This window comes from Frieseomelitta varia, unplaced genomic scaffold (assembly GCF_011392965.1).
Source record: "Frieseomelitta varia isolate USP_RPSP 00005682 unplaced genomic scaffold, Fvar_1.2 scaffold_656, whole genome shotgun sequence".
Taxonomy (NCBI): domain Eukaryota; kingdom Metazoa; phylum Arthropoda; class Insecta; order Hymenoptera; family Apidae; genus Frieseomelitta; species Frieseomelitta varia.
In genome coordinates this window covers 14,835-29,668 of record NW_025110430.1, presented here as the reverse complement: position 1 = coordinate 29,668, position 14,834 = coordinate 14,835, and positions in this window count along the sequence as shown.

The following is a 14,834-nucleotide window of genomic DNA, read 5'->3' as shown; positions in this document are numbered from 1 at the left end:
TTTGCCATTGTTTCCTTCCTCTTTTCCTGGTTTTGATTAGTTCTAGTATGTGTGTCGGAATTTCCGTGCGCTTGGGAATTTTCGCCTCGTACTTTGTGGAATGGAATGCTGTCGCTTCGAGTGTACTTGTTAGCATTTCAGCTGCCTTCTCTATGTCTAGTGCATTTTTTAAAGGTATATTGCAGTTCAGATTTTTATGCTATCCAGTCCGTAGTGGCGTTTGTCAATTTTTCTTTTTTCGTCTTTTGTCACTTTTTGGTCGATAGTATAGATTGTGGTCTGAACTTAAATCTAACAGCTCCTCAGTTTTAATGTTCAAATTTTCATGACTGCTATGTCTAGGATGTCCGGTGTTTTGTTTGGGTCTGATGGCTAGTAGGTTGGTCTTCCTGCGTAGATTTTTAGGTGAATCTTTATGCACTGATAGAGGTTCTTTCCCTTAGGGTAGTTTGTTCTGGAGCCCCAATAGTTGTGCTTTGCATTCAGGTCCCCTAAAGCTATAAATTTTGTTTTATAGATCTTAAAGAATTTGTTGTATCCTTCTGTTGATATTGTGTGTTTTGGTAGGCAGTATATTGCTGAGATATTGACATCTCGCTTATGTAGTGTAATGTTGATTGTGTATTGTTGCTTGTATTTTGTCAGTTTGGTATGAGTTTTTTTGTGCATGTTTGATATCATTTTTTATGTAAATTTCCGATCCGCCGCGTGCTTTGCCGTTGGAGTGTGGTGTTCCGTAATAGATGTAGTATGGTATTTTTAAGTGTGTTTTATTCGTTTCGTGTGTTTCTAAGATTGCTATAATGTCTATCTCAAGCTGTTTTAGGAGTAGTTTCAGTTCGGGTATCCGATTCTGTAGCCCGTCACTGTTCTATTGCATTAATTTAATTTTTTTCTTGGTTTTGTTTCTGTAGCGTGATTAGTTTCGATAGTAAGTTTAGCATTACAGTCATTTGTTGTGTTAGGTTTTCTACTAGTATTTCAAGTTTTTCCAGTCTTTGCATCTGAATTGGTTGTTTGCTATCGTGTTCGTTAATCTCGTCTGTTGTTCGGTTTTAGTACTTCTGCATAGTTCCTATATTTTGATTGATATTTGTGTTAATATTTGTGTGGTGTTTGCAGTGCTGGTTTGTGATGGTGCCAATATTTGTATTCCTTTGTCTCTTATTGGAGGAAATAATTTTTTTTGCAGCTCTTTTCTTACCACGCAGCCTTTATAATTTGCTGGATGGTTGTTTCCACAGGTAGTACAGACTACTTTGTCTATTCTTTTGCCCAGTGGGCAGTTTTCGGTGGGTACCTGCACATTTGACACATCTAGCTTGTTTATTGCAATAGTTTTTAGTATGTCCATACCTCTGGCATCTAGCGCACTGCGGTATTTCTCTGTTAGTTCTTGGCGATTCTATGTTAACTTTGGTATTGCATACGATTGATGTGTTGTATATGTCTTTATTATTATTGGCTTGTTCTATTTCTACCAGGAACATTGGGAGTGGGACTGTTGTACCTCTTTTTGTGAGATTAATGATATTGCTTACTTTGTGTCCTTTCTCTTGTACGTCTATTTTAATGTATTCCATATTTAACTTTGGGTGTAATTCTTTTATCACAAATTTAAACTTTCTTTCCGTTTTCATTCCGGTTGGAATGTATAATATTCTGCATTCTTCTCCTTTAGCGTTCGTATCATGGCTCTATAGGCGTTGGGGGTTTGTACTTGTAGTTTGACTTGTTTGTCTTTTAATTGTTTCACAGTGTATTCTGTAGGGCCTACTATTTCGTTTAGTTTTTCTATTACTGAATTGCTATTAGGAGCTTTGATGTATATGGAAAGTGGTTTGGGTTGTGAGGTGGTGCTCGTTCCTTTTTCTTCTGTTAGGTTTTGGAGTGCCTGCAATTTGTTCGTTGTTGGTATTTCTCCAAGCCAATTTTCCTTCGGGTGTATTTTAATTAGTTTTAGAGTTGGGGCTGTAGTTGTGTTTTTGACATTCAGAGTTATTTTTCTTTTTTTTTTTAGCTTACTTTTGTATTTTCCATTGATCTTTAGCTTTGCTGTTTGCGTCTGTTTCCATATTCGAGGTGTTCATCTCGTAGTCATCACAGTCGATAGTTTTTTCACTTCCTGACATGTTTAATTTTTCTTTTGTTAGCTTAAGTAGTATTTTAAGTGTTTTTAATATAAACTTTGGTTCTTGTGTTTGAGTTTTAGGCCCGGCCTTCGCCAGGCCGCTGGCTGTTTTTAGGTTGGTAGTGGTCTTGATCTTTTTTCTTGTTCTTTTTTTCTTTAATTCCACTATTTTCCATTTGTGTGTTGAGAATTTAGTTTATCTGACACTAGTATTAGAATGAACTGCTGTGCCTGTGTGTACTTGTGTAGCTTATTGTGGGTACAACACAGGTAGTATTTGGACGTCCTGCTCCTTCGGCATCCGGGCGAAGACTAAGGGAAACACTGGCGGCAGGAATCAAAGAAGGGGGAATGAAATTCTGCTCTCTAGCCTACGCAGATGACATAGTGATTTTAGCAAAAAGGGAAGAAGACATGAAACAATTGATGAGAATATTACAGATATATTTGGATAGAAGAAAGTTAACATGAATGTAAAGATGTCAAAAATGCTGGTTTTTGGAAAAGAGAGAGAGAAAAACAGGAAGGCAACCTGGAGATGGAAAGGGAAGAAGATAGAAAGGGTAAAAATATTTACATACTTGGGGATAAGGCTACAAAAGAACGGTGATTTGAAAGCTCACATTCGGGAAGCAGTAAAAAGAGCAAACATTACAAAACATTACAAAATAAAGGAAATATGGGGAATACGGGAAAGAATATTTAAGGAAGACTTTGGCAAGAGATTATTCATATTCGATGTTTTAGTGGCAAGTGATTTGATGTATGGGGCAGAGATACATGGATGGAAGGAATAAACAGAGTGGGAAGCAGTACAAACAAAATATATCAAATGGTGTCTAGACCGATACACGCCAGGGTGTATAGTACTGGATGAGACAAAGGTAGATAAGTTAAGAGTAAAAACAGGGAAAAGAGCGCTAAGATACGAAGACCAAAGACTAGTAAAGGAATGTCTGAAGGAAAAGATTTCGACCAGTAAGGAAACACGCAGCGGGAGAGAAAGCCTAAACTATTTGCACAGGAATGGGCTCAGTCAGGAAGGAATGGAAAGGCTGAGAAATGAGATAGGGAAGGAGGAAACGTGTAAAGTACTGGTGGAACGCGACAGAGAGATCCACAAGTGCAATACGATAAAATAAGCAGATCGAAATGTAACACTAGATATAGATTCATAAGTTGTTACAGGAGACCGAAATACCTGACAAAGAAAAGCAATAGAGATAGCCAAAGATTGATAGCAAGGGCAAGAGTGGGCAATGTAGAGGAGTATAGCAAATACTGGGTGAAGGAGGAAGAGAGGAGATGTAAGCTATGCGAGAGAGAATACGGAACATTAAAACACTTAATAGAGGGGTGCAAGCAAGTAGAAAGATGCGAACACAGTGTGGAGCAAGTGGTGGGTGATAATACAGACGGCACTAGAGAAAAGTACATTAGCAAAAGTAAAGGAAGACAGAATAAGCGGACAGGAAGGTAGAGATTAGCGATAATAAAGGGATGATTGTAGAGGTGGAAGAATGTGTGAGACCGTGAGAAACAATTGTCCATTTCTTGGCCTTAAGGGCTGAAATTATATATATATTATATATAATTATATATAAATTTTATATATATATATATTAATACAGATATTGTCACTTTACATTGGTACAGAGGAACCATAACTGAGTAGTATTTAAACATTTATGATAAGTAGATGTCCAAAAGATTGTACCTGCTAAGATATACTTTCGTAAAAATTCAAAATATATAAAGCGAGAAAGAACCGAAATTATTGTAATCTTACTTTACGTTACTGTATTCCATACAGAAATGATGTTGATTATATGTAGTATAATCGTTATATATTCTTATATATAAATTTTATAAAAATGTAGCACACAATGGTGCTGGTAATTTAGAGCGTTTTTGGAAGACGGAAAAAGACATTGTCCCTAGAAATAAATCTTAAGTGTAAACGAGCACCATGGCTCGAGACAAGGAAAACATTCCTTTTTACGATAAAATTATTAGTTTAGGTTAATTATTAGCAAGCCGAGAAACGACTGATTAATCTAGAAAGGAAATTGAATTGTGATCCAACTCTTCAGTATATCCGATATTCATGCATGAGTATGAAATCCTCTGGTATATGTCCAGGGTCGACATGATAGCCGCGGCAGATTAGCAACACAATTTTTTCTTACCGCATCATGCCGTTGTCAAGGAAACTAGTTCAACTACAAAACTTCGTGTTATTTTCGATGGTTCTGTGAGTTCCATCGGGATATCGATAAATGTTGCGCAAATAATCTGTCCGCCCTGTCAAAGCGACTCATTCTTAATTCGTTTCCATAAATACCGGAAAACGTGTTTCGTTCTATCGACCGACATCAAAAAGATGTACCATCAAATTCGCGTGCGCAGATTTCAGCGCATCCTCCGGAGTAAACCAATCAGTACGTACGAATTGAACACAATGACGTATGGTACTGCATCGGCTTGATTTTTGACTATGCGAGTGTCAAGGAAAATTAGCGAAGATTGCGCTGTCTCACATCCGTTGGTCAGCCACATTATCACCCATGATTTCTATATCGATGATTTATTGACAAGAGACGAAGATTTCGCAGATATGATGCAATTTCGCACTGCACTAGTGAAAATATTGGGATCAACAGATATGTCCTTAAACAGGACGGAAGTACGGTCTTTATTGGAAGCGGCGTGGAGATCAAAAAGCTTGAAGAGGATCCGAAGATTGGGATTGATCCACTCAAGAAGACTGGCTACGTTGTGTGACGAAGTCCGGCAATCTCGGATCACAAAACGGGGTATCTTATCCAAAATCGCACAGATCTTCGATCCGCTCGGACTTATATGTCTGGTGCGAAGCTGCTCATATAACAATTATGGAAAAGGAATCTATCTTAGGACGACGGTTTACCCCACGATTTACACACTCACTTTACATTGCCTTTCGCGCCAATGTCGATTCTCTACACATGTTATGTATCGTACGCAGAACGTTTCTCTATGCAGATTTTTAGACGTCTCAGAAAAGACATGCGGCGCCGCGATTTATTTAATTTCTATTCAGAATGATGATCGCTGTGGACTAAAAATGTTATGCGCCAAATCTCGCATCGCACTGCTGAAGTCAGAAGTCAGTCAAACAGGGTACACTGATCCACATTTGCAAACCCTAATAACGAATCGCAACAGACACAGAAGAAAATACCAGAAGACAGGGCACCCGCTACACAAACTACAGAGAAACATCTTAACAACACTCATACAAAAAAAAATCAAAACCACCCGAAACAACATCTGGCAAAACCGCCTAGAAGAAATAGAGAAACCAGATTATACACTATGGCAGACGTACAAGATGACAGAAAAATCCCCCCATGCTTCCGCTAAATGAACCTGCAGATAACTCCACACACTACACGGACCTAGATAAAGCAAATGCCCTTGCCGCATACTTCGCCAAAACACACAACGACGAGTTACAACCCAACACTGCAAACAATCCGATTAACCAGCTTTCCCGACAGACCACAACGAGGGAAATACTTCCACTCTCCACAACGCACATCACGATAACCCCCCACATCATACACAAAATAATCACAAAGCTACCAAACAGCAAAGCCCCCGGTCCAGACAAGATCTCAAACGTCAAACTAAAAAAATCATGGTGCAAATATATTATATCCTCAAAGCATGTCTCCAACTATCATACTTCCCCAAAACTTGGAAGCTAGCCAAAATTCATCCGTTCCCCAAATCCGGTAAACCAACCACAGAAGCCACCAACTACAGGCCCATCAGCCTGTTAAACACACTAAGTAAAGTACTAGAAAAAATCATTCACTACCATTTCCTCAAGCATGTTAACAACAACAACATAATTATACCACAGCAATTTGGATTCCGTAAAAAGCACTCGTGTATTAATCAACTACAAAGAGTTACGGAGTACGCCACAATAGAGCTAAACAAAAATAGGATAACACAACTGATATTACTCGACCTCGAGAAAGCGTTCGACACGGTCTGGCATGAAGCCCTACTGTACAAACTACGAAAGATCAAAACTCCCACCCCAATCATCAACATCATCGAAAACTATTTACAAAACAGACAATTCTATGTATCAGTACAAGGAACCAAATGAGAGACACGCACCATCAAGGCCGGAGTACCGCAGGGCTCCATACTCGGATCAACGCTTTTCTGTATATATATTAACGACATTCCCACCACCACTAACACCCAAATCGCCATATGAGGACGATACTGCCATATACGCGTCATCATGGAACCCCACACAGGCAACGAAGTATTTACAAACCCACATCAACGCTGCACTTGAATACACGAAAAAATGAAGACTAAAAATTAACCCAAAAAAAACTCAGGCCATCACATTCTCCGCAGACCCCTGCAAGTCACAGCTAAAGTGCTGATCGATGAACACTCCATCCCATGGACCAATACGGCCAATTACCTAGGAATAACGCTAGACAATATACTCACATTTCTTCTATGACTAAAGCCATAGAAAAAAGAACTACTCTCGCCTATCCAGCACTATCCAGGATATACCCACTCATAGCCCGAAATAGCAAACTCAAGAAAAATATCAAAATCTTTCTGTACCTAACATGCGTTAGACTAATAATTACTTATGGATATCAAGTCTGGGCCTCTGCTGCCAAAGCACACATCAACAAAATACAAATCATACAAAACAAATTTCTTAGAATCATTCTCAAAAACAGAGGGACACAGAAGTAGGACAGCTCCATCAATTAGCCAACATCCCCAAGCAGTATATTCAAAACTCACTACCCGGGGCCTACAACAACAAACATCAAAATCCCCCCATCAGGGAAACAGGTAACTATCAAGTCGAAAAACATACCACTCAAAATCAAGGTCAAATTACCTAACGAACCAAAACCTTCAGATTCAAACTGTATCAAGGAACCTGCAGGTTATTTAAAACTTTTCCTGCAAGCCTAACCTCACCTCATCATGCAAACAAACCACATAAATATCCACAAACGAATAATATCAATCTTTATGCAGGTTAAAAGGCACTCCAAGCCCAGGGTACTGCAGATTAGACATTCGGACTAATTAAATAAAAAAAAAAAAAAATTCAGTAGCTTCCAGTACTAGACCTAGACGAGTTGAGAAGTGCTCATTGAGTTAGGAGTTAGGAAGAGTTCTGAATCGAAGATTAAGATCTTAGAGAACAGAGAGAGTCGTAGAGCAGGAATTGCTCAACAGTGAGCAGTCATTCGTGAAAATAGTGTAGTGTAGTAGTGCCAGCCCTAGTTCCCTTCATCACACAACGGATACACGAGAAAAAGAAAAAAACACAAACCCAAAACGGACGTAGAAAAAATAGACACACGACCCACGGCCAAAAAAAAAAGGCCACGGAATATGTCCTCCGTCCTATAACAATAAGGAAGAGATCACTCTCACCATCAAAAACAGGTCCAATCAAAATTACTAACACAGGTATGGAAACTAAAGCTAATATTCCTACCCAAAACCGATTTAACATATTTGCTGAATGCCTCTTAATCGACACTGACAACCCTGATACTCCAAAAGAAAACAATGAACTTCAAGAACACCCAGAAAACCCTCCCCACAGCAAGAAAAGTACAACCTCCCCCTATCTATGTACATGGAAACATAGATTACGTCAAATTGCTTGACACTCTAAAAGAGAAATACAAAAACGCATTCCAAATCAAACGATCATCAAATAAACTAAAAATTACATTCACCAACACAAAAGACTTCTCCGACTTCGAAGCAATCTGCCAAAAAGAGAACGTAGAGTATCACACCTACACGATCAGCACCGAAAAAACAACAACGGTAACCCTTAAAAGCCTCATTAACTCCCAGAAAGCAGAATATGCAGCAGGATCAAAAACCAATGCGTAAACCGTCTCATGTACTGAAATCCCCACGCACATCCAATCTACAGGGTTACATTTGCGCCCGGAATTGCACTAACACAGATAAACCACGTCAGGTACATAGAAAATATTAAAATATACTGGGAGAAATACGAATCAAACAAACTAGTTATCCAGTGTTATCGACGCCAAGCACACGGGTACACCTCTTCCAACTGCAACAAAATAGCAGTTTGTGTTAAATGCGCTGAATCACACGACACAAAGACCTGCACGAAACCCTGGAAACATCACCTACTTGTGCAACCTGCAAGGAAAATCACCCTGCAAATTTCTCAAAATGCCCGGCATTTAACCAAAAAAACAGCCCACTTATAACGTTCAAATAGCGCCTCACATCTCCCACATCTTTCCCACTATACACGATAATTCCTCAGTCCCCCCCCCCCCGCCCCCAACAAAACTCTACCCTCCGTTTACCTTACGCACGGACATAGACAGGGCATAACCTACACACACGTATTCACTTCCAAACAGCCACCCCGCTCACTCTCACCTACAGAAACTCCAAAAAAATACTAAAATTACGGAACAGCTGGACCAAATAAAATCAACAGACTTAGACTTATCCTTAAGAATTATCTCCCTAATCCAAAAACAAGGTGTACAAACAACTTAAACAGAGTAAAAGCCACCATCCTAATAGTAAAAGAGTTGGAAAATGATGACGCATAAAAAATCATTAAAATTCACTTTATGGAACGCAACTAGCGTTAAAAACAAAACTATCGAACTACAGAAATTCCTCAGTGACCATAACACAGATGTAGCAATCATCACAGAAACTTGACTAACATCCACTGACAAGTTCAAACTCATCAACTATAACGTGCATCGAGAAGACGGACTACTACCCCCACTACTACCAATAAACAAAGAGGAGGGGTACTCATAGCAACCCACAAGGACATCCCAGTCGAAGACATATCGCAACCAACCTCACACAACATAGAATTTATAGCAATAAAACTCAAAATCACTCCCGCATTAACGTTCGGCGCCACGTACGCCCTACCAAAAATAAAAATAAGTCAAGCCGATCTCGAAAGTATCATTTCAAAGCAGTATCATTTCATTATCTTCTCCAACATTCAGGGCACTTCATTATCGGAGGCGACTTCAACGCAAAACCCCGCTTATGGAACAATATAAGCAGAAACGCTGAGAGATTACCTGGTTATACATAGCCCAATTTAGACACATAAACAACCCAATTGCACACCAACCAACATTGACATTTTTTTCTCGAACGCACTATACTCCTCCAGCTGCCAAGCCGTAGATTATCTACCATCCAACCATCTACCGGTACAGCTTTCTCTCCAACTACACAGAACAGCAAAAAGGACAAGGACGACAGTACACATTGACTGGAAAGCAGATTAAATAAATCTAAATTCTGTAATAAAATCACTGTAAATCCCAATCAGACATCTAAAATCCCACATATACACTGAAATCAAATCCCTCGCTCAACACATACAGAAATCATACCAAAAAGCAACTCGAACAGTTTCGACCTACAATGCAAGCCTAACTACCGATTCGCTCCTCCAAGATACAGTTAAAAACAGAAACAAAATGAGAAGAAAGTATCAAGGAACTGGAAATCCGATCTACAAACTACAAAGAAACATTCTCACAAACGTAATTCAAAACAGAATAATCCACATAAAAAACAGCATATGGCAACAAAAACTAGCCAGCATTAGAAACATGGATCACACGTTATAGCAAACCTATAAAATCACCGGTGGCTCAGAAACTACCCGTTCTACAAGATACAGCCCCAAACTCCATTTTTTTACACCGATGAAGAAAAATCAGAAGGCTTAGTCAAAAACTTCCAAAACATACACATGAGAGCATATAATCAACACTCTCCACTCGAACAAGACATTCAGCACAGACTAACTCTCATTCAAACAATCCATCCACCCTCAAACAATCACCCACACTGCAATCGTAAAATAATGATTAAAAATATAATTAAAAACCTTCCAAACAACAAAGCTCCAGGACCCGACAAGATAACGGCTATCACGCTCAAAAAACTACCGATAAAATACGTAGTATTTTGACATCCGATGCGGAGTATAAAATAGTACAGTTATATTATATCTATAAAGCATGCTTCCAACTTACCTATTTTCCAAAAACTTGGAAAATGGCAAAGGTAATTCCTATATCAAAAGCAGGGAAACTTGCAACAAACATTACAAGCTACAGGCCGATCAGCCTCTTGGATATACTAGGCAAGATCCTAGAAAAGATCATCCGATGTCATCTTCTGGAATTCATAACCAAACAAAACATAATAATCCCGCAGCATTTCGGCTATCGACAAAACCATTCAGCCATGCATCAATTACAGCAAGTCACCGAACACATCATCATGGAGGAAAACAAAAAAAGAACAACTTATTCTCAACCTTAACAAAACCTTCGACTTCGTATGGCACAGCGCCCTAACAATCAAACTACACGAAAACAAAATCCTCTCCATACTTATAAACATAATAATCAGTTCTACACGATAGGAAATTCTATATCTCTATCAACGGAAATCAAATGAATCTGCAAAAAAGTCACAGCGGGAGTACCTCAGGGTTTTATTTTAAGCCCCCTTCTTTTCATCCTATACATTAACGATATTCCCACGACCAAAGACACACAGCTATATTCGCTGACGACACCGCAATCTACGCCTCATCATGGAGCCCCACAAAAGCCACCGAGCGCATACAAAACCAAATTAACTTACTCCAAAAGCACTTCAAAGACTGGAAACTACAACTGCAAAAACCCAAGCAATCATGTTCACCACCAAAAAAAATCTGGCACTAAAAACAATCAAAATAGCAGGCCAAGTTATACTCTGGACTACTACAGCCAAGTATTTAGGAGTCAACCTAGACACAAAACTTACATGCAATAGATGAAAGAGTATACCTGGCATATACAGCTCTCCAGGCTTTATCCCCTTGTTGCCAAAAATAGCGGACTAAAAACGAAGATCAAGATCAACATATACAAAACATGCATCAGACCACTAATCACCTATGGACACCAAATTTGGTCGGCAGCCGTATGGACACATATAAATAAGATTCAAAGCATTGATGCAAAACAAATTCTTAAGTATAATCCTAAACTAGCCATATGATACACCAATAAGAGTATTGCATGATATCTCAAACATACCGACCATTCAGGATTTCATTCGTAACACTCTCACAACAATCACAACCATAGAAACCCCCTCATCAGTAACATACGAAAATACGAAGTCACTAACATCCCTTTAAAAATCAGGACAAGATTACGTCTAAACACGTTATCTCACACAGTTAACAAAGCAATAACACAAGATCACCAAATCAAGCACTGCAGGTATTTTGAACATTTTTTCCTGGAACATACACCCACACGAATTACAAAAAGAAAAAGAAACCAATAAGCTAAACAGAAATAACAAAATAAACACTTTAAATGCAGGTATAGGGACACAGTACCCCAGGAAACAAATTACGTAAGGGAAAAAATTACACAAGTCTCCTCACAGCATTCCTACGTGCAACTCCTACTCACTAATCTTACTATCTGTCTCTTATGAGAACCTACATTCCTTACTCATATAATTCAAGTTCGTCAGATCATCAAATCCTATATACGAATCTCAATTCTGACGAGTGAATTCGAATCCTACCAATCCAACACAAAACAAACCTTTCTTTGAACCAGCTGACTTTCATTAACGTTGAAAGCAGCAAGCAACCAATCTACTCGTTTCTAATACGTCGAGGTCAGAAACAGCACGCTACAAATACTCTTAATACACCTGCATTTTTTGTTACTGATGGCAGCAACATTGTAAACGCGATTCAATCCAATAAACGTTGGGTTCGAACCGTGTTACTCTCATTGTCTGCAGTTGATAGTTAAGTTCACACTGAAAAAATGTGCAAAATTCTCGATTCTGCAAAAAAAAAATGTAGAAAAATAATTGGATATTTCTCGCGATCAAAATCTGGTAATGAGAAACTTTTACAAATTCAAGAAAATAACAACCCTGAAGAAGAACATTTTCGATTGGTACAGGAGAAAGATACCAGATGGAATTCTACGTATTCTATGTTGCAACGTTTAATTCTTTTACGGAGACTATTTAGTATGACGTTGCGTAATGAGAATGTGCCAGAAAATTTGGATTCGGCTGAGTGGAACCTCGCAGAAGCCTTGGCAAATGTTCTTGAACCCCTTACAGAGGCAACTGTACTAATGTGTGCAGAAAATTATCCTACTCTGTCACAATATCTACCATTTTATATAGGTTTGACAGAAGTATTGCGCGAAGATAAACCAAAATCTACAAAAATTAATGACATTTCAAACAATTTACGTCGTGCATTGAAGGTAATTTTGATATTTTGTTGTCGAGTCAGAAATGAATGAAAAGATACTTCGAATGCAATACACTTCGCTTGTAGGTGCATTTCGAGTCGATTTTAGAAAAAAAAAAAAAAATTTCTATATGCCATGCTGTTGGACGCACGGTTTAAAGACGTGCTATTGCAAAATGGAGCGAAAATATGTAGGCTAGAGAAAGTTTAAAACAAAAAATAGGATCTACCGAAAATACAATTAATACAGTAGATATTGATCAGAATGACAATATCCTAATCAGACGTGAAGATCATGGTATTTTTCAATATTGGTTATAAATATCTAAGTTACTAATTATTATTCATGATTATATTAATGAATATTTTTTTTAATTTCATCCGTAGGATAACGAAGAATAAAATTATTAAAATTTTTTAATGAGACGTTGACTATTGTGGAGGAAGAACAGCCGTCTTTTAATGCCCGGCTAAATGAAGAAATGTGAATTTACTTCTCCGGAAACATTCTCCCACGAGAAACTGGTGGAAATGTAATTGCAAGCGTTTCTCAATATTAGCAGCAACAGCTAGAAAATACCTTGCTATTTTTGCTATTGCCACAGGCATCTGTGAAAGCTTATTTTACGATACTGACGACGTTGTAACAGCCACGCAAACAAAATTAATACTCGAAAAAGGTGAACAATTATATTTTCTTCACAGTAATTTAAAATAAAATAGTTTTCATATAATATATTATGAACTGTTTTCTTTTCTTGTGGGTTTTTAAAATTTAATTTCACATATATAGAAACGTTTTACGAAACGTTTACAAATTTGAAAGAATAAGTGTAAAATCCGATTGAAGAATTAGCCGACATGCGACGTAACATTCAGGTACCCGAATGTTATAGATTTTAGGATTCTCGACTCGACCTAAGCAATACCTGACCTGATTTCGATGTTACCCGAATATCATAAATTTTCGGGACCCGACTCGAACCCGAAATTTTCGGGTACCCGCCCACCTCTAATACTTATACACTCCCGTCCACAAGTCATCGGACACTACGACAAATTGAGGTATGGACAATTTTATTCGATGAAATAGCCCATTTTATGAAATGAAATTATTACCTATTACATATGTATAATATCTAGAATATGTCATAAAGGTTATATATCAAAAATCTTATCAAGAAGTATATAATGTATCTTATATCTTTGTTTCGTCGATATATCCGCCTCGTGCAAATATGGCAGCCTAAACTAACCGTGGCATCCTTTCAATTAATTTTATCAATGTTTCGGAATGAATTTCTTTCCACGCTTCTTCTAATTTCTTTCATAAGTCTTTTCTCAATTTTGGACACGTTTTCTTCCAATCCTCTCTCAAATCTTCTGTCCAATTCATCTTATAATTTTTCAATTGGATTCAGATCAGGTGACTGCGGGGGCCACAATTTTTAACTCATTGTTATCTTCTAATTCTTTTAAATACTGCTTACAAATTTTTGAGGTATGTTTTGGATCGTTATCCTGCATAAACAAAGTTTGGTTCTATTAGTCTTCGCCTAGATAGCTGCGTGGTTGCGAAGAATGTTCAATACATTTTTTAAAATCGACCAATACGAATGTGTTTACAAATTTGATACAGAGAAGCACAGTATGTGATATAAATTATATTTTTGTAGATCAAGGAAAACTTATATTTTAAAATTTTGCAGAATTTTATGAGAACAGGATAGATTCTTCACGTTGCTCCTTAATATAAAAATACGTATATTTTTTTCTGATTTATACTTTGTTCCTGGACCGAACCTGAAAACTCATAGAGTGACGAATTTCTAACAAAGTATTAAAGTAAATAGGTTTCAGATTTCTTATTCAAAGTATACTTGCTGAAGTGCAATCTAAGAGGATTTGTCACGTTTAACATTGTTCTGTTCGTCAGGAAACGAAAATATAATATTTTAAATTTAAAATCAAGAACAGGATTTTAATAAGCAATTATTTTAAATTCTTTTTAATTTTTTTTATTATTATTTTTAACAAATTTTCTTATTTCTTGAAACATATATTTATTTATTTTTTATGGAACAGTATTACAAATTACAAAATATTTTCTTATTTTTAAAGTTTTCTTTTTCATTTAAATTATTTATACTTGAACAAATATTTAAAGACAATTCAACTTTTATTAATTAAAAAATAACTCACTTTCTGCTGTAATCATTGATAAAATTTTCATGAATTATGACTGATTTTTCCAAAACAATATCATGAAACTTGAACGAAAATTTCAGCAAAAGAAATAGAAAA